This window comes from Hyalella azteca, unplaced genomic scaffold, assembly GCF_000764305.2.
Source record: "Hyalella azteca isolate HAZT.00-mixed unplaced genomic scaffold, Hazt_2.0.2 contig13501, whole genome shotgun sequence".
Classification (NCBI taxonomy): Eukaryota; Metazoa; Arthropoda; class Malacostraca; order Amphipoda; family Hyalellidae; genus Hyalella; species Hyalella azteca.
This window is the reverse complement of record NW_025943421.1, coordinates 324,849-352,054: the sequence shown is the minus strand read 5'-3', so window position 1 is coordinate 352,054 and position 27,206 is coordinate 324,849. Positions and strand designations below refer to the sequence as shown.

The 27,206-nt window shown below is 36.4% G+C and overlaps 1 protein-coding gene across 2 annotated transcripts in view; it reads left to right on the top strand.

The window, feature by feature from the left end:
- Positions 1–5,224: 5,224 nt before the first annotated feature.
- The window catches only part of LOC108674367 (cytospin-A), a 70,106-nt gene continuing 48,124 nt past the window's right edge, over positions 5,225–27,206 (top strand). Inside the window, exon 1 of one of the 2 annotated variants that reach the window (XM_018162311.2) lies at positions 5,225–5,297. The gene's annotated coding sequence lies outside the window, so the exon portion shown is untranslated. Of the gene's footprint in view, positions 5,298–9,499; positions 9,700–27,206 lie in introns of those variants that run through there. The other variant, XM_018162310.2, reaches the window with a different exon arrangement.

The following is a 27,206-nucleotide window of genomic DNA, read 5'->3' as shown; positions in this document are numbered from 1 at the left end:
TTCTTGCACGTAACTGCAATATCACAATGGTGAATATTCAGCTAAGTTTCCATTAAAAAGTTTTCGACTCTAAAAAGTTTTCAATACAGTGGTAATGTTTCCCTATTATTGAACAAGTTTTACTGTTAGTTCCTGGATTGGTACAATAATTTTATATCAACTGTACAAAATAATTAATATTCTGAAAATATAGAAATGGTCATCTGTTTGGTCACGTGATGGAATGCGGGTTCAAATTTAGTGGTGTAGTTTATTTCGTTGCATGAAACTCTCGATAAAAATTCGTCACACAGAGTTGAATTTAAATTTTTTATGATCAACTTAGACCACTAAATAACTGTATTCGTTGGTGTCCTTACTATATTTTTGGAGAATGTTTAGCTGAAATAACGGATCAAAGACCGAATGGATTAACCGATTTCGGTAGTGAAAGACTGAACCTCGCGACCATGAACTACGTACCTGCGACCGAATGAACTCGACTGTTTTCAGTAGTTACCCCAAAATAATAGAAATCTTTCGAAGAAAACTAGACCTTCAAAGGGAAAACTATGACTGCATATCACTGTGTGCATTGTATACCCCGTTCAACCTAGGTTCCAGCCGCGGAGTCGTAAAGCAGGGACTGAAAATGCTATTTATATATTTATGAGAAAATACGATTTTATTATTCTTGCATTTTATCAGGGATTTTATATTTTGCTCCATTTGTACCGCAGTATGGGATTTTGAGACTGTCGCAAAAATAATAGCATGTTAAATTATGTCGGCTTCGCCAATTTTGTCGTTATTTGATGAGCCTCCTGACATTATAATTTTTAACTTTTATTTTATTTATAGGTTAAATGATGAAAATTTATTGATTGATGATGAAAGATGATAGACGTTTATTTATTGTACACTTAATTACATACATTATAGTGTACAATTAATGACATCATTTGTACAATTTCAAATCATCCTCAACGTGTCATGCTCGTATTTGTCGTTGAACACTGTTTTCGTTAAAAAAAGTTCAGCTGATTTCGTTATAAAAAAAAGTTCAGCATTTTTTCCTATGCTGAAGCGTACAGTTTCCGAAAGAGTTTCCGAAAACACGAAAATATTTCAGTGGGTAAAAAATTAGACCATATCATGCGCATTTTTATGTCCAAGTATTATTAATGTAAACATAAATATTAATTATCTGCGTGACAAATCATGACAACTGTTCGCCTCCGGAGCTACCTGTACTATGGTCCACTGCTGTGTCAGCGTTGAACTTAAAATGACCACTAGGCCGGGCGCCCCTTCTGAACATCACAGAATTTTCTGATAACTCACTGCTCCAATATTATATGTGCTTAACCTACCAGCGACCTAACCGATTCAAACTAAAATTTCTTACGTTTGCGGTTTGACAGCTGGCATCTAACCCACAACTCACTGCTCCGAAATTGGTGCACCGAATCTGTCACCTTACCCTATAATGGTTTTCGATTTGCTTATCCATGACGTACTTGCAAACTTGGTTCCTTGTTTCCACTTCTCAATTATGCTTAAGAGCCCGTATTTCTATCGATAGATGTACTTACAATGCTTCAGTTATTTCCAAGTATCTGGTTTCTGAGCGTAGAAACGTTCTGCAGAAGCATTGTCCAATCTACAGAGCACGGGATGCCTTCATCCCTAGAAACAAATCATGATGGAAAATTTTGCTACCGTTCATATGTGGAAATATTCGAGTTTCTATAATTCTCGAGAAAATTTTTTGGTAAATCGGCATTATCTTGACTGAGAATTTTTGTATATTCCTCATGACTCTGTCGAATTCATAATCGGTGTCCTTTGACTAGGAAATGGCGGGGTAAATTCGACGCCCAAAGGCAACGCAATTTTTTGTTGTATGTTGTTTTCTGTGAGTCTCGAATGCAATTCACTTAAGCTGTGGTCAACGTTGCAGCTCCGGCGCCGTTCTGTCGCGGGTTTGTATTATTTTTTTCGGTTGTATTATTTGTCACTTTTTTGACTGGTTGCGCGGGTCGAATGCAGCGCGCCAGGGTGGTGGTTATCCCGATACCCGTCCACCCGGTGCGGTGCATGACTGCATGCCTCTGCGGTTGTCAACTCCATTCTTGGTGAGCGAAAATTATAATCTATGAAAGTAGCTAAAAAGTTTTCCACAAATTCTCAATTATTTTTTGTACTCCTAAGCTTTTTATTGACATTTAATATTTTAAGAAAAAAAATTAAGTAATTCTGGCTTCCACACACTTACAATTCCCATATTTTTTGAAAACTCCCAAGTTATGAATGTAGAATTTTTCGTTTTAGTTCATTTATAGTTGTAACTATCAATCTTGTTAATTCAATATTCACTGATGATAATTACAGGTTTAGCAAATCATTCATAACCTCCAAACATATTGCGCGTCACTCACAGGTGTTTGACGCTGCTCTGTCTGGACCGCACTGTGTCCGTGGCGCCTGTACCGATTCTTAGAGATTAATATCTATGTTGTAGGTATACCGATTATGGTATTAGTTTACCGCTGAAGTCATAGGTATATCAATGTATGTATATGATTATTGGTTTATTAATTTGAAGTTATATCTAAAATATACACCCATAAAGGTACATACGTGCGATTAAATGACCAGAAAATTTAATAATTTAAATTGCTAGGGCTGAAGAATTCTTCAGATGACGTTCGCTGATCCACTAGCTGAGATAAGACCGCAGCCAGACCAGTCAAAGTATCACAATCGAGAAAGTTCATCTCAATATCCGCGATGGATTTAAGAGGCTCCGTGACACTCATGACAACAACGTCAAACTAAACGAGACCGTCACTCGCACTATGCTGGAGGAACCCAACAGCATCGTCTTTATGGTGTGGCCCGACATCATCGGACCGACGATTGCTGAAGCCCTCATCACTACGTATGGGACTCCAGCTATCCATCTCATAACTACCGGATTTCTGAACTTTGAGATTGTTTCGGAGTTATTCTCGCAGTTCACAATTTCGTGTTGTATCGTATTTACGTGTATCATGTACTTATTTCCGCCAAAATTTCAGTATTCAATGCTTCCTATAACTTGAAAATGATTGTTGTTACATTCGAAACGTCGTTAATAAATTAAAATTATTTCCTAAAACCTGCCTTTCGATTGACAAGCGTCATCTGAAGAATTGTTTAGTCCTGGCAATTTAAATTATTATACTCCCTGGTCATTAATCGCACATGTTTAAACTAGCAAATTCTGTCATCTAATACTAATAAAGGTATACGTATTCTAATCAAGCTATATACAGGTATATCAATGAAGCTAGAGATATACCCTCCCTGTGTCGTGACTACTCTTCTCGAACATTAGTGCCTCGAGTTTAACTATAAACCTTTTGATGCCAATTTTAGCTATCATGTACTCGCATAAATAGCATGGATTATGGTTAATGTAACCATAGATTACTGGCGCTAGTTCTCACAACACGGCAATTAGCTGCAAATATTTACCGCGGTTAATATATCCGGTTTACCCTTTGTCTTTGGTTAAACCTTTGTCGTAACCGACTGTTGCTAGTCAAGGTTAAACACTGCCCAGTTTCATTGATTCTTGCGCACATGAAAAACGCTGGCCAGCTCCTCGTGCATCAGCGAGCTGAAGCTGCCTGTGCGCAGTGCCGCGTTTCTCGTTATGTTCATCAGTTTATGAGCGCGAAAATTACCGGCGCCCCAACCAATTGTTGGTCCGACCTCTGCATCCGTCTCTGTCGCCTCCGCCTGCCTTGCATTTACCTGCGCATAGAAGTTTGCCAGGTTGAGAAATCATGAATTGTATTATAGGTCTTCTCACTTTTGTTTTTATAGGTATATATTTATCGATTTATCGAACTGATGATAGCATTGGGTGAGAAATTTTTAGGATTAATTCATAGGTGAGTAGGTTTTCTTATAATACTAACTCGATACCAGCGAAAATCCTCGATTCCGTTCACTTTAGTTGTGCGCCGGAGGAAGTTATTCTCGTATGCAAAACTTACAAATACTATTTAACTGTTGATGAAGCTCACAGAATCGTATTTTCTTAGCTAAAATCGAAATGTTATGTTACCGAAGATTGCTCATAAAAGTTGTAATCATTCACAAACAAAGGTTGGAGATGTATCGCCTCATTTATGAAGTAGTTGCACAATAAATTTCATTAATTTATTGCTGTATTTTCATTAATTTATTGCTGTACACAAATGCATTTTTTCTTAATACATTTTTTCAGTTAATAAAATGAAAATTAATTTTGTTCATCCCGGTACTTCACGACCTGCGTTGATATTTTTCACTGTATTATTATAAAACCCTGCTACAATTATTGATTTTATCTACTAATAAACATTTAATTCTGTGAAAATTCAAGCAAAAAAGTGATCGTTTTGCATGAACACGAAATTCGTAAGCAAAATTTCATGTGAATTGGTCAAGCCTTATATTCTGGCCTTCAGCCTTCAGTCGACGTAATACGAATGTTGGCACCTGATCGATCATTCGGCGCTTGTTTGCCAGAGGCGCTAGAGAAATGAGTGTTCATTTGATCGCATAATAATGCGAATTTATTGGAGATCAACGAACTTAATGGGATGAAATTTAATGCATTTTGGTGTTCCGCAGTCGTGCTGTATGAGGATATATTGTTAATTTTTTCACTCTGATGGAGGGAGAATAGATGATTGATATTAATTCTGTATCAATTTACTAATGAAAAGTTTTTAATGAATAAAACAGAGCTGAACCCAACTGGACAACTAAAAACTTTGACGCTTTGTTAAATATGGCCTGGTAAAGCCTCAGAAAGATAAGTCTCACTGAGCGCTTATCCATAAATCTAAACCTCATAAAGTTCGTGTTTCGTGCCAGAAGAATCACTAATTCTTATCATGCTGGTCGATCAGCAAAACAAGTATTTTTATTTTTTTAACACTTATTTCTTCAAATATTTCTGTCACTGCATAAATTATTGTTTCTTCTTATTCTTCATCGATATAATAGTGTATTGCCTTCGGTTTCGCGCGCAAACAATGATCGATATGACTTATACTTATTTTTACAAGCGTGATATGCCTGAGTTGTTGGCAACGCTTGAAAAAGTGACAATTTGATTGCCGGTGTTGAAATTATCCAGAGGAAGATTATTTAAGTATTAATGTATTTTCTTAGGGAACACATCTCCTCTGCGCAACTCGATCTGGCGACGAACGTGCGCCTCCTTTGTTCAGCTGGGCCAGCATATTTGATCAAGTTTCGGCCTTGTCTCAGAGGTAGGTTTTTCAGTACTTCAAATTATAACTTGTCAAGATTCCATCATTGGACAATCATTATCATCATGTTAGATCTAGAACAGCTACTGTATTTTTGAGGCGCTCAGCCATAGAAAGAAAATCGATACAAATTAAGCTCTAGACAAAAAAAAAAACATTCTACTACTGTTTCTGTATGGACTCTTGAGGCGTCTAAGCGCTGCATCGATCAAGTCTTGTCGAAACAATGGTCTCAGTTCTGCACCACCCGGGCTCGATGCGTGTCAGCTCCTGAAGCGAACTTTATCTGCTTCTTCATCGCGGCCCTAAACCCGCTGCAAGGCAGAAAAAAACCTGCAGCATAAGCCACTAAATGGTGTCGTTAGGACGTCTCTTCTCAGCCCTCGAATGGTCAGAGTGAACTTCATGTGGAATGATTTTAAAATGATGGCGCCATGTATCCTTCAAAAGAGGATCTCCATATTGAAGCGTCAGTTCTGAAAAACTCAGTAAAGAATATATTTGACATAATTCTATAATTGTATTAAATAACATGAGAGTTTTTGTTTTTCCATATTTATGAGGTAAAGATTATCAAGAAACTTCTTTACCTGTTAGCTGTGATGCTTTATTTCTAATCTTGAACTTTGCGGAACTTGATAACTTTCCAATCTTGAATTATTGCTTCTAATCTCTTCAAGCAATATTCTTAAACCTCCGCATTGATCGAAAAATTTTATTTCCAGTGATTTCATGTTTTCATTTCATTTCGTATTTCTTCACGAGTTTCTTTCATTCGTATTCCCAAACAATCCTTTAATTTTTTCTCTCCTCAGTTTGCATAAGTTTCTCTCAATATTAGTATTCTCAACCCATCGTTCCTGCTTCTTTAACATTCATTATAAATTTTGTTACACGAATTCTTACAACGCTGTAACCCGCGTTGTTAATTCTCTCTCTTCTAAAAATTTGCAGTCTGTATTTCAAAATCGTTATAATTCATTTGAAATTTGTAGTAATTCATGCAAATTCGGTAAGTTTTTGTACTTCTTGTTCAAACACATGAATGGAATTCATAACCACTCACGTCAAATTCAGCACGACACTGTACATTTTTTTAAATATATTTACGCTATATACATCGCTTTATATCAGCGCTTAATATTTACATGTATCGAAGCCTCATTACCCCTATCTTTAGTTTACTTCGTCGAATTATATTTGCAGATTAATGTCAAATGAATCTTATAATTGTTGAATATATCTAATTACAAATAATAATTATTTGCATTGTGATGTTCCTCGGCCCTGAAATTGATAGAACGCTGCGCTAGGCATCCACCTCGCCCTCGTTCATTTTATTGACGGAGTTACTTATGGCGGATAAATTATGTCGACATTTAAGTCATGCGCTAAAAAATGATCGCACTGTCGTAACGAAGTTAATGGTTATATTATCTCACTTGTCCTTATCAAGCTCTTCTGCATATAAAGTAACCATAAAGTGAGAGTGGCCTTCTGTGACGCGAGTTTTATGTCATTTCTTGATTGGAATAGGGCTTGAGAAAGATTTAATTGCTGCATTAATATTTTGATGACTCCATTATCAGTGTTCAAAAGATCCACTTCAGAGTTTTATTATTCGGCTTGTTAAACAATAAGAAATCCCTACTTGGCGCGTCGGTGCTACGCATTACCTAGTTTGTGATATATTTTTTGTGATACTTTGTATATATGCTAATCTAATACACATCTCGCTACACTATTACTATGTTGTTAACAATTCATTTTCTGCTTCCCCGTTCTTGTAATATGCTAATTAACTAATTCTTATATTGTTCTTCATCTTGCAGATGCAATTCATGTCAATCAACGCTAAAATGTTGTTTGGATTGTTGCTCTCACTTGGACTACAAATACTCGGGCCATAATATTTTCAATGCCAATAAACATATTTCGATTTGTACATGTGGACTTTAGCCAAACAACATAAGCCAAAAGTGACATTCGTGAGTTGACATGCGATTTATACTTTTTAAAGATGTCATCAAGAGCTTGTATTATAGAATCGAGTGTGCCTGCTAGTTGTCGTTCCACTCCTTTTTTTAACTGCCTCATGTCCATATTTGAATGTATTAAAGTTGAGTTTAATCCATCAAGCTCTTTCTGATGGGATTATTTCGTATGATTAATTTTATATTCATTGTTAGTTTTACGCTGAATTGGTCTGCCGTACATAGCGCGATGCATGGTCACGGATTTCGAGTCTGACCTCATGATAATTCAACATATTCGAGCGACAGGTTTTGGTTGATGGCAACTTTCAGTTTATAAAGTATTCAACATTTTAGTTACTGAAAAAATCACTGAACGACTGCCAAAAAATATAGTTCTGTTCCCTTTTTGCAATTAGTTTTAGTGATAATTCGGTTTCCTTTCGGGACCTTCTACGGTAAGCGGGAATGTGAAGAATTGAGTACACGTAGTATTGCTGTTTCTGTGCAGTTTATTGTTAATTCAACCGTCAATTTTTTTATGATGACTACTTATCAACTCGACACACGGTAATGGACTTTCAAGCTCATAATCTTATTTTTTCTTGTAGTTGTTTGTGGTCCTGATCAATACGCTGATTAGTGCAGCTGCAACAAAATGGCGTTTGAGGGATCGAAGGCTTGCTTATTTCGCTTCAATCTTGAACAAAAAAAAATCGGAAAAAATAATTGCTGCGTCATGCTCTGCATACTTCGACGCCGATGGCGTAAGTCGCGGCGCGCTCGCTCGATCAGCCGACAGTTCGACGCCTCGAATCAGCCGACGGTTCTACATTCGATCAGCCGACGGTTGGAAGCCGTCAACGATGCATCAGACGACTCAAAACGACGCAGGCGACGACTCCAAACGACGCAGGCGACGACTCAAAACGACGTAGTCGACGACTCAAAACGACGCAGTCGACGACTCAAAACGACGCAGGCGACGACTCAAAACGACGCAGTCGACGTCTCAAAACGACGCAGTAGACGACTCAAAACGATGCAGGCGACGACTCAAAACAACGTAGGCGACGACTCAAAACGACGCAGGCGACGACTCAAAACGACGCAGGCGACGACTCAAAACGACGCAGGCGACGACTCAAAACGACGTTGAACTCCCGTATCTCTTTTAGCGTCTCGTTTCATATCTCGTTTAGCGTCTCGTTTCATATCTCTTTTAGCGTCTCGTTTTATATCTCGTTTAGCGTCTCGTTTCATATCTCGTTTTAGCGTCTCGTTTCATATCTCGTTTAGCGTCTCGTTTCATAGCTCGTTTTAGCGTCTCGTTTCATATCTCGTTTTAGCGTCTCGTTTCATATCTCGTTTTAGCGTCTCGTTTCATATCTCGTTTTAGCGTCTCGTTTCATGCCTCGTTTTAGCGTCTCGTTTCATATCTCGTTTTAGCGTCTCGTTTTGTTCTTGCTTGCGGTGCTCCTCGTTGGAAAAAAATTACGGCCGAGGTGTTCGGATGTCCTTCACTTGACGAAACAACCATCAACCCTCCTTAGGATGGAATTCCCCTGAAATTTGAGTGTTAATACAGACGTTTTAATTTTTCTGTACTCCATTATCGCTAAAGACGTTAGCTTTAGTATGCGCTTCAATTCTTATTGCGAAATTGACTTCCATTTTAACGATTCCATTAACTGATTGTATTCTGATGACGAAAATGCTTGCACTTATGTATGCTCAATTAAAATCATTGTAATATTTCATTGAATCATATTTGAGTGAATCAGTAATTCACTTAAGAACTTGCATACATTTTCTATTGCGTGAAAAGTGGAGTCTTTTTATATTTTTTCACATTGATAAGGAATTTACGACTTTATTTTATTCTGTTCCATTTGAATTGTTTTAAATTTAAGAGCATTCTTTTTCAACCTGCTCAAATTATATCAGAGTTAATGCTGCTCCAACCTCGGTAGTTTAGATAGAATTCTCCAAAAACAAAGAGTAACGACTAAATAGTCTTGTAGCAAGATAATTAAAGTAGACGGACAAATAAATAACTTGCACTAGCAAAGCTTGATCAATCTTCTCTTGCAGTACATAGGAGCTCACTCGAATTAAAATTTAATTTTAACCATTCAAGATTCCTATGAAAGAAGTAAAGATAAGTAATAAACGGTTCTATTTAAAGCATGGGAAATGTTTTGTATATTATATTGTTTGCCCGCAGGATTATAACTTGCAAGCGCTTCTTGAACTTATAAATGCGCCCCTTGCCGAAGTGTTGTTGAATTGGAGTGCGTGAGATTGTCTAATAAATACGTTCATCCGAGAAGAAGAACTGATACTATTATTGTGAACATAAGCAACACGCAATCATACTTAGTGTTTTATTCTATATACTCCGGAAGTCGTTAGCATCGTAACCATGGGTGAGTAATTCTTTACTATTCCTAGCGGCATTTAATTTCATTTTTTGCGAATGAATGAATGGGTTTTATTTGTAAGTTGGTATTATTAAATTATTGTGACTAAGATTGTTACTGCATCAGTATTTAAGTAAATCTGTCGTGAACAAGAGAGATTCTTAATCGATAATTTAGATGAGAATATTCCGTCTGTTCACTTCTGTTGATTTTACGTTAGCAAACTCGGCAAAGTGAGAAAAACTCAGCGTGGATCTTTGCTGGACCCTCGAAAACGATTAATTATTTATTGTGATTTGTTGACATCAATAAACTTTTGCTATGTCAAAACGAGCGGAAAATTTTTCTGCATCGAAAAATTGTGCGAATCTCGGACTGTGATGGCAATGATTTTAATAAATTAATATTTTTTTCAGCGCATGTATGATATTCCCGCAAAGGATTTCAGTTTCAAATTATGCAAAACTAATTTCTTATTTAGATGCATAGAAACTTGTTGAACTTATCAGAAGTCAAGCGTCATCGCGTCAGCTGACTATCATACGAAGACACTGTGAGTCATGAAGGGTTTTCTTTGTGGGTATAATTGCCTTCGCATATCGCAATAGCAATAGATAACGTTGTCTTTAATATCGTAAAGGGCTTTGATAGTAATTAATTTATCATTATGTGTTGGCACTGATTACTCTTCAATAACTTTTCTCTACTCTATTCTTAGCTATCTTACCTCCTATTCTTTTTCTCATATTCCTTAAGAATAATTTTTGATCGTCGTTGCTTGTATGGGAACTTGAATCATGTCCTTATATATGGTTTGTATGCTCATTAGGACTTAAGTCTACCTTGCATTTTCCACAGTAGAAGATTGCATGAGCGCGTATACAAGACAATATTAATGAGCAGTTGAGAACATAAGCGAAACTGAAATTTTTTCTCGTAGATCGGTAAAAATCTCCGGTGGATTTTTTAAAGTGCAATATTCGTCTCAAAGGCCATCAAAACTGTGATGAGGTGAAACAATAAACCTGTTACATGTCTGCTGCGGCTCGAGTAATGTTATTTGGAATTCTATAAGCGTACAATGCCGTATACATACGACTTTTTTGTAGACGATAAGCATTTAGAATGCTAACGGTGGATTAAGCATGCGGTTTGATTACCGTCACACTCATGATAACATCAGGTTTAATTAGATTGATTTAGGTGGTACGCACGAACAATAAGACATTGTTTCATATTATGTCCATGAATTATTCATGACCTTTTAACTTAGTTACCTTAGTTACATGACCCTTACCTATGCTGGAGATTTATTTTTGAATGTGAAATAGACTGACTGATTGTATTCATGTCCAAATTTTGATTTCGTTATAGCGGCGTGATTGTTTTACTTGCGTAGATAAAAGGTTCTCTATTATATTCCTGAAATTTTCACTGAATGTACTAGTTTACGAATAGATTCATCAATAACAATAAACTCTCGTAATTAATATATACTTGTTTAGCAGCTTGAACTCTACTCTTGGTTCTTCCCAAGTCCCTCTTCAAACCATCGACAAATTTAGCTAATGTACTCGTTAATTAATAAAGCATTAAATCAGTTCTCTTTGTCAAAGCATCGCCGCTCATGTGAATCTAATAACCAGTCGAACATCACTAATTTCGAAGCATTGGTAATTTCATTGATTTAATTAATTATCTATTAATTTCCAAGTCACTTCCACTCTAAATGTATGCCGAGTGCAGTTACATATGTTCTCGTTTCTGAAGGATCTTAAGAAGCGTTATCATCAGCGTTATATATATCCATGATATTTGTTAATGATCCCGTGCATTAAAACCGCCACGTTCTGAATTAAAGCTGCCGCGCAACATGTAGACAAATAATGCGGTAATTTAGACTCGCTTCTGAATGGCGTGACGCAGCATTCTTCTTAATCATTCTTCTAGTGGTTTACTCACTCCATTAAAGTGTTCACATTCACTTATTAAAACTCAACAGACATTCTCTTACTCGCGTTCTTGGGTTCTCACGATGGCATCAGGGTAATGTCGGAAGGTTTTCGCTCATAAAATTATCTTTTTCTCTCTATGTCTTCGCTCTACTCTTGCCTAAAGACAAACAATACAAAAGTAACATTTTTTCTTAATTGCGTTAATAAATCAGATAATAAATTGTCCGTCAAGTAGCTCGAAAATGGGATGATTTTGAGGATATGAGGTAGAGCTGATTTTGATGCATTTTTATTCTAATTTTCTAGGATAAAATTCTTTAATTTTAATTGAAAAAAGTATTTCTTCATTTATTTGCACCCAGAAACCTCGCAACCATTTTACGCAATCGTCACAAAACTTTGCGTATCTCAAAATGACAAATTATTTCTCTCTGGAATAGATTTTTATTGTTGAATGTTTTATTTGCTGAACGCTAATGACAAGAATTTAACAACAGGACTATGATATGGTCACTAATTTTTTCCTATTGCGATCACTATAATAGAGACCACTGCCTACACATTTCTTTCTCTCCAGCTTTAGTAACAAAAGAGGCGATATGTTCCCAAGCGATCTTACTGTTGCGATGAAAAAGCCGATGTTTTAGTGAAGCATTACGGACACTAAGTTATGCTACGAAAGCGTAGATTATGAAGTGTTTTATTTTGTAGTGAAAAGACTGTCTACTAAAGACGTGTCTGCCGACAAGTAGTTATGTGCGAGGCTCGACTGAAAGCCCCCTAATTTAACTCAAACACTGTGATGTATTGTCTCGCTCATTATTCTCTGTTGAAGCTTCACAACATGGGATGGAATGTAAGTTGCATAATTAAGAACCTGACGTGAGAGAAGTGAGTTCCTTCTATGTGATTCAGTACTGCGAGCTCTAACAGCCATGTATAGCAACGAGGGTTCCATTATCACATTCCTTGTTGTGGTTGAGATGAAGATGTCAGCGACCCGACAGTGTTTACGCGTACAATATTTTCTACCTTGAGCGCCAAAAGTTTTGGCCTTGAAATGTACAGGTACTTTCCATTCATAAAATTGATATCACAATATATTACGTACTGCGTAATGTCACAATTATAATATATACATATAATATTCTTAATAAATCGGAAATTGTGGGCTTTTTTCCAAGCTCGTCTTGGAAGAGAAATGGTTTGTGGAACTTTTTGTGATGAGTGAAATTAATTATACCTATACGCTTGTTTAATTTTAGATGACAGAATTTGCTGATTTATTATTAAATAAACATAAATCTTAATAAATCGGAAATTGTGGGCTTTTTTCCAATTGATGAGTGAAATTAATTATACCTATACGCTTGTTTAATTTTAGATGACAGAATTTGCTGATTTATACGCGTGCGATTAGTGACCAGAAAATTCGTTGATTTAAATTTTCAGAGAATTGGACAATTCTTCAGATGACGTTGGTAGATCGAAAGGCAGATCCTTTTGATCTACCAACGACATCTGAAGAATCGTCCAACTCTCTGATCACTTAAAACAACGAATTCTCTGGTCACTAATCGCACGCGTAAACACTTGTTTGTGCATCTTTATCATCGTATATATACATTTTTTTATATTACATTTCTATCGTTTATCTTATCTGAAGTTTTATTTAGATCTCAACTTATTTTTTGCCATACAAGATATTCTCTTGTTGTTTATTCGGTATTTCTTTTGATATTAGGTTGTGTTCTGCAAAATGTTAGTTTAACACTATATGATGTGAAAAATATATATAATCATTAGCATTTAATTGTGTGTTAAACTTGACAATATGATGATAAAACCCCACACCTTTACCCACAATGAAATAAGACTTCATCTCAGTTTGTGTTCTCAGGTCAACCTTCACAGTCGTTCACGTTTGGTATAACGACTTTAGACTGATTTGTTTGATTTTTTATGAAAACCGTATTAAAATTTATGCAATATGGAAATGGAATCGAACTTTGATAATAATCTGTTTTGCTCGGATGAAAACCTAATATTTTCAGTTTTAAAAACAAATTTACTTCTTCGAATCTAATTAGTCTTGATAAAAAATAACAATATTATGCATTCATCGCGATCCCTTAATTCATTCCACTAAAGTGAAAGCATTCATGTGCGTCGTAGCTCTTCCTGAAACTGAGGCCTGGGTGTGTATTCAGCACACATTGCGTTGCCCATGTATCGACGTGCCTTATTATAATAAACTATTACATTACTCATTATAATAGCCACGCTAGCCTACACAGGAATGTCGCTAAGATGGCGTTGAGTATGTAATTACCGACCTGCTGGAAGGCATGGGTAAGGAACGCGTGTGCTGAGTGATTTTGGGACGCCGATGTCAAGAGTAAACAGACGCTGATTTATAATGTAATTTATATGTTTTTTTATAGTTTTTGTTTTATATTGTTTTGTTTCCAAGATAATTTGAATATGATTTCAGCCCGATTATTTATTTCCTATAGAAAGGTGATCGTAATTGCAAATTAAAATATGGCTAATGATTGAGTCGTCCTGTTTCGCTTGTGTTATACTCACCTTGAAATTAAATTATTTTATCCAGCTAACGCTTTTTGATTAATATAAAGTAAATAATTGCATCAGAATTGCAATATAAAAGCAAGTGTATCATCACAGAATTGTTCCTGAGCTCTAGCTTCAGTTCTGGTATGATGTGACTATCTGCCATATTAATTTTTTTTAATAAATTCTTTGCGACGCTTTGGGTGTGCAAGAATTCAATTTTTTCTTTCTTTTTCTCCTCATATTATGCGGAGAATTAGAAATATTGGGAGGATAAGAAATATGAGGAAAATGTCCTCATAATGGGAGGAGGAGATTCTCCTCATAATTAATATAAAATGAATTGTTCTTTATACATCGAATAGAAATAAAATAATTCATCTTTTTATATTAATCCACAAGTTACTTACGCGCCAGATGCGTAAGAACGCCTTTGACCTCTCCATACAGCCAATAGCGACCGCATAATTCATCAGTAATTGTTTCAAAAGATGTTAATCAAAATAATATTCATAAAATCGAAATTACATTCTGAACTTCAGCAGTAATCAAACTTTGATTGCCCGTATTAATATCACAAATAACTTTTTAGTCAATAAAGTTTTTTTTCTTTTGTTGTTCGGTTTCAACGAATAGCTAGAAATTCGAAATTCTTAGAAACCAAGTTTAGTGCTAACATTTTTCATCCGTATGACTTAGGGTTGACAGACAATACTAAACGATCGGTTTGGTATCCTGGAGCATAATCTTAATAGTAAGGTAAACATTTTTTGAATCTCCCTTTAATTTGTTTGATTTATGCGTAAGCAACTAGATCGAATTGATTTCAATGATTGATAGATGATTAAATCACTATTGGTAGGAAATTGGATGCAGGCCGTAAATTGGCTATCAATGAATTGTTTTTCTCTTTTTAACAGCATTCGAATGAAGTGCGAAGCGTTATTATAAAAGCTACGCGTAGCGATTCTGTCACTGCCAGTAGCACCACAATAGGCTGTGGTGACAGCGGTGCTTTACAGCACCTGTCCTGCAATTGCATTCAAGGCCTGCGTGCGCTGCAAGCGCCGTTGTAGCGGAGCACCGCCTGGGCTCTTGGTGCTGCGTGGTACCAATAGGACGGCACCTCTACTATGTGGTGCCCATAGGACTGTATTATGTTGTTCCTGCCAGCAACTAAATAATTTTCATGATTTTAAAAAGTTTAGCTTTATACCTATAATAAGAAAGTGTTCAATTCTGGAAGGAATTAATTCTTTAATAATCGATGGTTGCAAAGAATAGTTATACATTTTTTTCAATAAAAAATAAGTTTACGTATCGTCTGATGTTGGTGCAGATGAGGCGCTAAATTAACGCATACATTCGATTGCTAAGTATCGGAAAAATGACTTAATTAATCATAATTGTGAAGCAATGCAACTTCTATACACTCCCCAAGTATTTAGACCAAATCGCTCATATCTCTAAAATCGCGATATTCAAAGAGCTTTAGCATCATTTGCTATAATGTCTACATTCATTTTAATTAAGCTCATCATTTTCCAGCATGATTCTATTTGTCCTACAGGATCAAAATATCGTATTTGCATTAATGTATCTTATGTATCAATATTTATTAAGATGAGTATCATTAAAACGCAGCATTGTCGTTTTGCTTGATCTGATTTAATTTAACCCATTTAGAAACGTCGAATGAATTGATATTCTGATTGTTATGAGTTGTATCTATTTAAACGGCCATGGCTTTATTTTTCCCGTCGTCTTTTATATATGAATCGATGCATTAACCTAGTTTATTTTTTAACCAAAGACACGAACTTCGCTCACCTTAGCAAAGTCATTTTATGTCGACGATTTCCTTCACATTGTCGAAAGGAATGTTAATGTTGACCGGCGAGGCCACGTAGTATGCGTACGAAGCTGCAAAACGCGTGCGTTAGAATCGCTCAGGTATGCTTGCGGTTTGCGAAAAATTGTTGCGGTTATCTTGAGTTTCAAGTGAAGCTCGTCTGCGGCCACGCTCTGCTCTACTCACGGCTAAGCTAAGCGCTGCGGATATCGAACATCCGCATCCGTCCGTCTTTCAGGGTCAGCTCGAGCCATGCAGCGTCTTGAACTTGGTTGTGCGAAACACCGCAGACATCGAGTATCCGGGCGCCAGTCCGTCTTTCAGGGTCTGATGCCACGTGTGACTTCATTTTAATTCTGCAAAGCGCGGCAGAAATCGAATATCCGTGCGCTTGTTAGTCTTTCATGGTCAGCTTAAGCTGTAAAGTGTTGGTCACGGAGATGGTGAAGATGATGGTGTAGTGCAGCTGCTGTGTGAGTCATGCGGCGTTGAGGTTTTCAGTCGTACAGTTCTTATAGTGTTTACAAAAAAATTAATTGATACGAATGAGAATCAAATATTTGTTAATTTTTTGTTTGCTATGGATGAAGACTGAATTGTGACTCCAAGCCAATTTCCTCGGGGTTAGAAAAGAGAATGTCGATGCTTATTTCGTATCACAAAATATTGTGTATAACGAAACTTTTACAAATCATCCTCGTCTTTTTATCTAGCTGTCTACTGAATCTGAAGGGACTCTGGTGGTATAAGAACTACCATGCGTTTTGACATAAATTATAATTGAGCATTTAATTTTTACATTATATTGATAGCCATTTTGATCGAAATTGGAGTTTTACGCGCTGATCGATTTGTTTGTAATTAAAGAATGTCAACGGTACTTCATACATTGATAATAAAGCGAGTTTGGAATTTTGCTAGCTAGTGTTTGGCCATCATCACGAGTCGGTAACATAAATAGAAGCATTAAGTTAGCAGCTCTGTGTTTTGCGGCGTTGAGGCATTTGCTTTATCTCTGTTGACCGAGCGGTATCGTCTTCGGGAAATCCTTTGTGTGTCGTCTCTTGTCTAATTTGCAAGATGAGCTCGCGGCGCAAGAATCTCTCATATCCGCCCTCTGTTTTAATCAACAGCATTCGGGCAACTTGATGAACTTGCTCTGTGATGACAATGATTTTCTACTTGAGATATATCCTTATCCGTCCACGGGAAGAAGGCCAACTTAATAAAAATGTTGTATGTACGTAACCCTAAAGTTAGAAAAATTATTAGATAATGGTAATGCAAATATGTACCGTGAATTTGTAAACATTTCAATTAAACATGTGTGAAAAATATTTTTTCCAATCCATTAAGACTCGGAATTAGGTCATTTTTATCAATAGCTTGTTTTTTGCCCTGCATTCTTCAGTTGAAGCAGTACGTACGAACGAGTAATCACATTATCTTTCGTTTACTGATCACGTGAAGCCTAAAAGGATGCGCTGTAGCTGAAGCTCGGCGCGCTTTAGAACGACTTCCTGTGCGTGTCATTCCCTCGTCTTTATTTACGACGAGACTCCTGCTTAGTCGTTGTGCTCCCCTCCTGTAGCCTCGTTCGCTGCTTTTAATCACCGAGGCCCCCTCTCGTCTTGGCAGTGACAGCGTCGAGGGAGCGCTAGCTGAGCTTGGGGAGGTAGGGTTCGACAGAAGCTAATCGCTACGGCGATAGGGTGAGGTACGGATGCTAAAACGGAGTAAAAAGTTCGGATTTTCGAATGAAATGCCAGTAAAGTAAGAATAAAATGTTTTCAGCGCATTTTCTCATTTATGTAAAAAAGGCACTATTGTGTTCGTCATGTCCGTCTGTCTGTCCGTGACTTCACGTTTTCGTCGACGAGAAAATGCGCTCTCTGTCACTCACTGCAGTGAGTACTGATCTAATTTTTTCAGATTTCCACACGCCACAAAATTCATTCTTTGATCCAATTTATTTTCATTTATTATGTCAATTCGATTGAATGGCTATTGCGAAATCAATGGGCACATATTCAAATATCTGCGTTATGATGAAGAAAATTTATGTACATGCATTGAAAATCTATTAACGTCTCTATAACGCGTTAGAATATTTATTTTAAGTAGCAGAGATACCTAATATGTATGTAGGTTAATAAATATTCTGGCTTTAACGAGCTCGGAAGCCATTCTATCAACGTTGCGTTTCGCTTCGCGTCTTGCGCCAGATATTGATCCGTCTTTTGGACTTCTGTCTCGTGTTTTTTATATTACTGCTTTGATTTATTGGAGGAGGGTCATATTACCTGCAATGATTGCTTTTATTATAGTATATTCCTCATTACATGTTTGCAAATACTTGAATTATTAGAGTTTCTTCATCAATCCGTCTTAGGCTTTGATTTTTTACATTTGGTTTCCGTTTAGATTGCGCTTTGCTTAAAAATTGTTTTAATTTCATCTGTTGAGAATATTTAATTTTTTGTAGGGGTTTAAACCTGCAGGAAACAGCAAAAACTCATGGAAAATAAATCACCCAGAATTCAAGTCGTCAAGTAAACCTACCTTTTAATTGCAAATGAATAGCTCAGATTACACAGATATTCAGTTGATTGCGTTAGGATATTGCAGAGTTGTTTATGCCTGCGTTGGATCAATCCCTGGCTTAGGTATGGCATTTCCAAACTCATGATTGCAGACGAGATTGCGTCAATATGATGAGTTGCGTGATGCTAACACGTGCGAGCCTCTGAACTGCAACATGCGCAACATTATCTCCCCAACCAACATCATCATATATGCTTTCCAACATCATCTTAGTGCAATCATACATGCGTTCAATTAAAAAAATTGTCAGTAAAATGTAGTGCTCAAACTGGGGGCAAATCACCCACTAAATGTAGTTTATCTATTTTTAGAAGTCGATGAAGTTGTGACAGAAGAAAAGTAAATTTACGGTCTATTTTAGGGCATATAATTCAACAGTATATCAATGTTGACAAGTATATAGAAGCAACGCGATGGTAGCAACGTGCTCATTGTGGCGTGTAAAATTGCTTAAATTGTTTGACAATAAAATGGAACTATAAGTTAACGTTCATTATCGAAGGAACGATCCGAACTGACATGGTTCATGCAATACCGTTATCTGCTGTCATAATTTCTTATCCATTCATGTTGAATATAGTGTATTACAGTATACAAGGTATACTGGAATACTCTATTGCGTTTCCCGCCTTTTTTTAAACTCATTTTGAACTCTTCGTCAAATTGCTGATACCAATTCTACCATCTTTATTTTCTCAATCAAGTCAATTATTCCAATTTGTTGAAGCTCAACTTGAATGTGCGGTGTTGTAGACTTTTTACGCTTGGGTATTTTTACTTTACTTAATTCATTATAGACACCAAGCATACGTCTATTAAATGCGGTGGGTGAACATATACTTAATTAAACAGGATACGCACCTGCATTTCAAAACCTATATTACCCCATACCAACGACGCGTCACTCAACAGCTGTCCACACACCCGCCTCAGCAAGCTCGACATGTGTCTCGTATGTTTGTGTTGATATGTCGCGGTGCTGTTTTTTCTGGTGCCATATTTTCTCGCTTGTTCTGACGGGTCAATTTGCTTGATGCCTATTAATGAAATAAGTTTATTTCACTCTGGTGGTCTTTATCTCATGAGTTTGTTGAGACAAGCAAATTTCCCAATAGTTAAATGTTTTTCATTTAAGCACTATCAATCTTCTGTCGTATGTCCAGTAATAAATTTTTTGGAGCTGACAACTTGGTATGTGAGCCAATTAAGAGTCCATTCCATCAAACTTTTCTATATATATCGTAGCTGCTGAGAGGTTTTGGCATTATAAGCTTGAGTTTACAATGGTTCTCATTTGCTTTTTCAACGTAATACAACAACTTTTTATATCAGTAAAAACCGCCACCTATAACAATTATTAACAAGACTTCGCTGTTTGCTGTAATAGTGAAACTATAAACACTAATGTTGAACTGTTTGGTATAAAATGCAATGAGATGCGAAACAAATTTTTTCACTCGGACTTACGTTGGTTATTTTAATCATTCTCACAGGCCCCTAGAAACTAATCTGTTTAAAATATATCATTTAAGCCTTGCACCAATGGATAAAAAAATTCTGCGGCATGAATCGATCAAGCCTTTGCTTGATTCCTGCACCTTGAACCATGTATGTTGACGATTAAAAAAATGTAAAATTTAAAGAAATTGAATTAGTTCTAATGAATAGATTTCGTAATAAGTTAAGTTGCTTAAATCGCCTTTTCATTAATCATTGCCTGATACTTTGCATGAGATATTTTGTTCATTTACTTTTTAGCCTAATGACGGCAGCTCATGTTAATATGCCGGTAATACGTATATGACAGATGAAGACGGTTAATTTTTTTAACTATCGATCGCACACAAATGTTACCGAGCATCATTTTAATAGCGATTAATAACCGTCAATTTCCGCGTAATACTGAAGTGGAACAAAGAACCAAACACATAATTCCTCAACGAAAAGAAGTCATGCACCCAGCGAACTTGCTGTTAATTTGCCGCTTTGACTCGTCAAAGCTTAGACCTGATTGATATGAAAATAATTCAGAAGTAAAGCGAATATGCAGAACTATGCGAGAGATCGTGGTATGCTTCTTGTGCGCCGATGCTGCGTAATGTGTTCAGGAAAGAAGTGCACCTGCCTGTTTGGCCAACGTAGGTTAATTTAAAATTGAAAGTTGTACCGAAGTTAATTTTTATGAGTGATTTCCTTCAAGTTTTTCGGGCTGAAGTTATGACACTCCAACGAAGTTATGAAGCTATGACACTTTATTCAACGAGATTATGAAGCCACTTATATATTTTGTTTTCAAAGTAGAGGTCATACTTCATTGCAAAGTAGAGGTCATGCTTCAAAATTTTAGAAAACCTTTAATTGTCAATTTACAACATCATTAATTTATAATCCACAATTTAGTGGTACCAATTTATGCCAATTTTAATGAATGAAATTTATTTCAAAAAGTAGTGCTCATGTAAACTTTGTTCACTATACGACACCGTGACCTTTTCAAGCTCATCTTTGGCTAAATCCTGCCTATCCCTGCACATGTTCTAATCTTGTGATACAAGATCACAACATGTAAACACATATAAGCTAAAAAATTATGAATAATTGAGCAGGTGCATTGAACAACTGATCTCCAGTTGTAAGTCCAGCGGCAGGATTATTGCATTCTTATAGGAATTAACAACTCGTTGCGTTAAGGCCTACCAGATTTTCATGGAAGGATCGATATCATTATTATTGAGCAACGTCCAGCTGACAGAAAATGAAGCGTAACTTAATAAGCGGGTGAAGTAGCTCTTAGATCACCTCGACTCGGTAGACTCATTCGATATGTGAAAGCGGAATCTCAAGTACAGTGGCGATGAGACGTCGTCTTGAGCTGATTAATGTAGCACGGCAGTCTGCCGACAAGCTTCTTCTGTTTCCTCCCACTCTCCTAACATTAACGCCTCCGTGGAGGCAGATCAGCATGCATTTTGCACTGCCGTTTATGGCGTAACTGGTCACGACATTTTTGCTCGGATAGAGTTCATCGTTCAACGGAGCATTATATCATAAACTGGATGAAAAGCTTGATTGTGAATAGTTAAAGAGCAAGACCGAATAAAACTAGATGTATATTAATAACTGGTTATTCGTCTCATGAGACCAATCGCAATGGAAGGCCTAACTGCATATTATGGAGCACATATGCACATTATGGAGTTGGCGGTAAATTATTGAACTGCTTGCAAAGTCATGACCTCAATTATAAGTGTAATTAACAGCCATGTTTGATAATGCCACTGTTGTTGGCTGAGCTACGTTCGTTGCAGCTCATTCTGACGAAAACTATTAGTAGTGAAGGATACATATTATTTGGCTCTGCTCAAGCTGATTAGTTAAGTTTAGATGAGTGGACATTTTTTGTCGTAACAAGCTTTTCGCATATGAACTATGTGATCTAATTTGAGTTCTTCTTTTCACTGTCGATTAAATTAATTGTTCAATATGCAAAGTAATTGCTGACAAAGATTTGACTGTAGTTCTGTGTTGAGGATTCTAATCGCCACTGTTGACAGAGAAGCATGCACGGAGAAACGTAGCTCCGTTCTACTCAATATTATGGTTTATCAAGTCTGCCCTCGAGCAACGGCGTACAAGAACACTCGTTAACAGCAAATTTCATACGTAGTCGGGAGGTTATAACGTTGGCTAAAACGTAGCAACGACGACGGTATAGTACACGGTATACTACTCGATGTAGTATTTCTTAATCTCTCATGCGGGGTGACATTTGGCTGAATTGGTCCGCATCTGCGGGTCCAGCACTCACGTTATGTTATTTATTCGCCGTATTTTATTTACGATCGATCACCGAACAGCCGGAATGTCGGCGTACGCCAAGACGTTCATTTTTACCGAAAACTGCCAATGTTCACGCTTAATATTGGACGAACGTTGTTTCGATTAGTGTATTTTTTACTTTTTTCAACTGATGGTGAGTCAATTAAGACGTTATTTCCAAAAGAATAACATGCACGACGGTTAATGCATCTGTTGACAAAGGTTGACCATTTGTTAGCTGACGATAACCTTTTAGTCAGAATTGTGCTTGGACAGTAATAACATTGACGACGGATAAAGTATCCATTAGGAAAGCGGAAAAAAACTCTTATTGATCTGTTCAGTTATAAAATCTATTTTCAACCTAATAACAATTTCTCTGCACCATAAGTAATGCATGTTAGCCTTCAATCTAGTGTGGTGTGATTCCTGGAAATCAGAATACAATCTGATTTTTCATGTGGATGTATTTTTTGACATTCGCCAATTCTTGCACTTTCTCGAAATAATTCCATGCATTCATAATATAAGTGACCAATTTTATGTGATCTTTAGTTTTAATTTGGATTAAATTTTCATATCGGAAATGGAAAATCCTCGTTCTACAAACGCTGAAATTTGATTTTGATCACGCGAAATTGTTGCATTTTCGTAACTTGCATGTTTTCTGATCGCAAGATTTCATATTTACTCAATCCCAAAAATATTTACACGAATATACAAGAGCGAAAACAATGCAAATAACCAGCCGAAAAATAAATCACTTGATTTCGATAGTTACGATCTATCAGTGTTGGAGTTAGACGAGGCCGGCGAAGTGAGATCGACAAGGTTCTTCTGTTGCTTGGTGCTGTACTTGAGTCATCCATTAACGGTGTGCATTGCACGCGCTAACTCACTTAATCGCTTTCGGATTCGTTCGAGTAAATTCCTTGCGATCTGCCCAAACAAGAAGGCTTCTGTTGTCATCTCAAGCCCTGCTGTCGGTCTGATGATATCCTTAATTACCTTCCATTTATCACTGCAAACTAATAGTGACTTTCTTGAGGCATACCAGACCTTCGTCTATGTGCATACATTCTGGCTGAATGAATTCATTATCATACTTTTTTGTGTGTTTTCAGATACGTCTTGGCTAAGCCGCTTTACATAGGGAATACGCCTATTTTAATATTTTTCATTAAATCGTTGCCACTTTCTGGTATTCATTTTAAACTTTTCCGCCAGCTACTTGTAGAACCGAAGTTAAAGTCTCATTATATAAATGTAACTGAGAACTCACGATTGTCAATTCCCTTAGCCTATTAGTTGTCTTCTCTGTGTGAATAGTAACGTTACTACTCTTTTTTTTATTTTTCCTAAACATTGCTTCGTCGATGATATGCGATAGTGTATTGATTGATATCATGTGAACGTACTGCACTATAATGATGATACTCGCGGTTTTTATAATTAATAATGATACTCACTGATATCGCTGAATCGCAGGAAACTTACTAAAAAACTACGATCGACAATGTAATAATGTTATAATGAAAATTGGATACCAAGCAGCGAAATGGGCGTTTTTGCTTGAGTATTGATATAGATGTAGTAAATATGATTCAACATTATTTTAAATCTGTAAATTTCATGCATTTAACGTCGCAAATTATTTTTATTCCTCGATCATCTAACAAAAAGGCGTGCTTATAGGTATATATTACGATTACCAAGGGTAATCGTAATTTATAAATTTATCATTTTTATAGGCAAGATAAATCGTTGCTTTGAATTTGAAAATGATTTGGATTTAGGGTGCAAGTTAATCCCATTTGCCTACGTAATGTAGTTTATCTTTGATCCAGAATAATTTATTGTATTATATTTATCAATACACACCCATAGGCTCTACAAATTGTGACTTTAATCATTCGCAATCGCTACAAATCTATGTTTCCGAGATAATTAGATAATAATACATTAATTAGTTTACATAATATGTGTACCAGCAATCATATATTCCACAGCTATTGGGTCACATGCATAACAAACGCAATATTTTTCGCTGCTTCGGTAAAACACATATACATAACTCCAAATTTCATTGGTAATATTTCAAATATTTATGTTCACACGAAATGTTGATTACAAAAGTTGTGTAATACGCGGGAAACATGTTAACATTATTAATGTGTTTACAAACTAAATAATCTTACAGCACACTTGGCTGACGTATTAACTTAATAATTTTTATATTAAAGTTTCGGCTGATTTCTTTGCAATGCTTCACGCGATTACTCATAGAAAATATCATTCACCGACTTTACCATGGCTTCTCGGATTGATATGACTCTTTGAAGTTGCTGAAGGATGACTTAGCAAAATACATTGTACAGGAACTCTGCATTGCTCAACACCTGCCTGTGGTTATTAGAGCGCCTCGAGCGCCGCTATGCAGCGCTCCGCTTAGCTTACACCGTACACTGAAATCTGGAGCAGCATTGTGGAAAAACTTTTTTGATTTTACTCGTTTTGAAATTATCTGCTGGCTATCGTTTCTATTAAGATGAGAGTTTAATGATTTTTTGATGAGGATTTTTTTACACTTGCTTTCCAATTACCAATTTTCGTAGACACGTGCTTTTGTACTTCCAACATCAAGTTTTTGAAAAAACGGCAACAGGATTATGATTTTCTAGCTATTTATTTATTTTCATAAAAAGTATAGTTACATTCAATTATTGATACATGGGAAACAATATGATAGAATATTCAGTACACCTATAGATTCTCAGATTTGATGATGTTAGAGCGTGATATCTACATATATTAAATTCTGTCGATCAGAACACAAGTTATTGGTACTAAATTAAATGGAGCCTGTTGATAATGCATGTTTCCATATTGAGTCGGTAATTTTCATTGTTTATCAAATAATACACGTGAATTCATTAACCTTTATTGTTTCCAGACTTCATCGAAACGGAGCGCGGCCTTCTAATTTATTGCTTTCTTCAATCATATTCATCATATTGGTTATTCTCATCATCGAATGTTTTCAATTGAAAATAAAAATTTTTGATTGTACCACCGAATAGAAAGGTTATCATAAAAGTATCGATTTCATTGCTGTCCATTTATACATTCTAGAAATTCGAAAATAATATAGTTAAAGCTATATAGATTTATGCGATATATTTTAACAATAAAGTTTTATACGATAAGTTGATTATTTTTAAAGTTATGTGCGAGCAATCGCACAGATTTAACTTATTAATTTTTGCTCTGAGAATTTATTTCAATCATGAGCTAATCGGCCGTCTGATGATAAAATTTTTTATAATAAATCCTTCTCAAGTTGAGCAGGAGAACAAGAATTTGTGATAAATTTTAATAATAATCAAATTTTCATTATTTTAATACAGAATTATTTAAAAATTTTGTCCTGCTTGGTTATTGAGTTTTAGATTTTGTGAATTTCCTAAATTTTGTTTGTACCATTGATGAACATAAATTATTATTTGTAAAGTGCGAAGAACTTTCAAATTTCGCTAATATTTTCAAAGATTAACAAATAGTGAACTATGAAAGTCACCGAAGTAATTTCATTTGCATATGAATGATACATATTTTCGGAGACCTCTGCGAATGTGTGACGTCAGCTTTAGGATTGCCAAGCCTCGAGACGAACGCTGCACGCAGGAGTGTCCCGACAATTGAAGGCTCATTGAACAAAAGTCGTAAAGCTTTGGTGCAACAAGCGCCTTGCGTGGCACAAGACCCAACAATCCTTCTGTTCAAACTTCCTTCTGTTATAGTTACTTGAAACTTTCTGACGGTTTTGCTCGATCGTTGTTATGGTTCGAATAAAACTTCTTCTGTTGCCGTTACATAGTAAGAATTCGCTGACGGTTTAGTTCGATCGTTGTTTTGATTCTTATCGATCTTCCTTCTGTTGTAATTTCTTAGTTAAAACTTGCTGACTGTTATGTGAGACCGTTGTTATGGTTCTTATCAAACTTTCTTCTGTTATCGTTACTTGCATAAGTAATGCATGGTTCTATGAACATAATCATCCCATTTGCCTCATTTCTTTACTTAGTATTCACGATCATTATGAATTTATCGCACGATTCATGAGCATGTATTCGTATCTATGGCAATGATGACGTCACGGCAATGACATCAGGCGAGCAGCAGCGTTAGCCTTCGTCTGCGTTACGAGCGAACCAGCGCCGGAAATGTTGATTGTCATCGCATCCTGCAGGCGAGCTGGCCGTGCTCTGCAGGCGAGCTGGCCGTGCACTGCAGGTGTGCACTGCAGACGAGCTGGCCGTGCACTGCAGACGAGCTGGCCGTGCACTGCAGAATGGTGGCTGAACTCAAGCGGCAAGAACAAAATTTTTATATTTGCAGCACAAAGGAATCACTTACCCACTTTTAACGATTAGACGCTGCAAATACCTCGGAAAATGCTTTTTTAGTGATACCTTTTTTTAGTGATTAGTGAATACTTATCACTAAATACTTTAGTGAATACTTTTTTTAGTGATACCTGGTGCACGCGACTTATATGTGGAAATTAAGTGGTTATATATTTGCCTGAAGAAAATCCACTATATTTTTCGATCTCAGTCGGACTGCGCTCTGCAGATGCATCATTGATTATGTTTTACATATTGAAGTTCAGGGAGCGATTTCACCATCGTGTGTTCATGCTGCTCTTT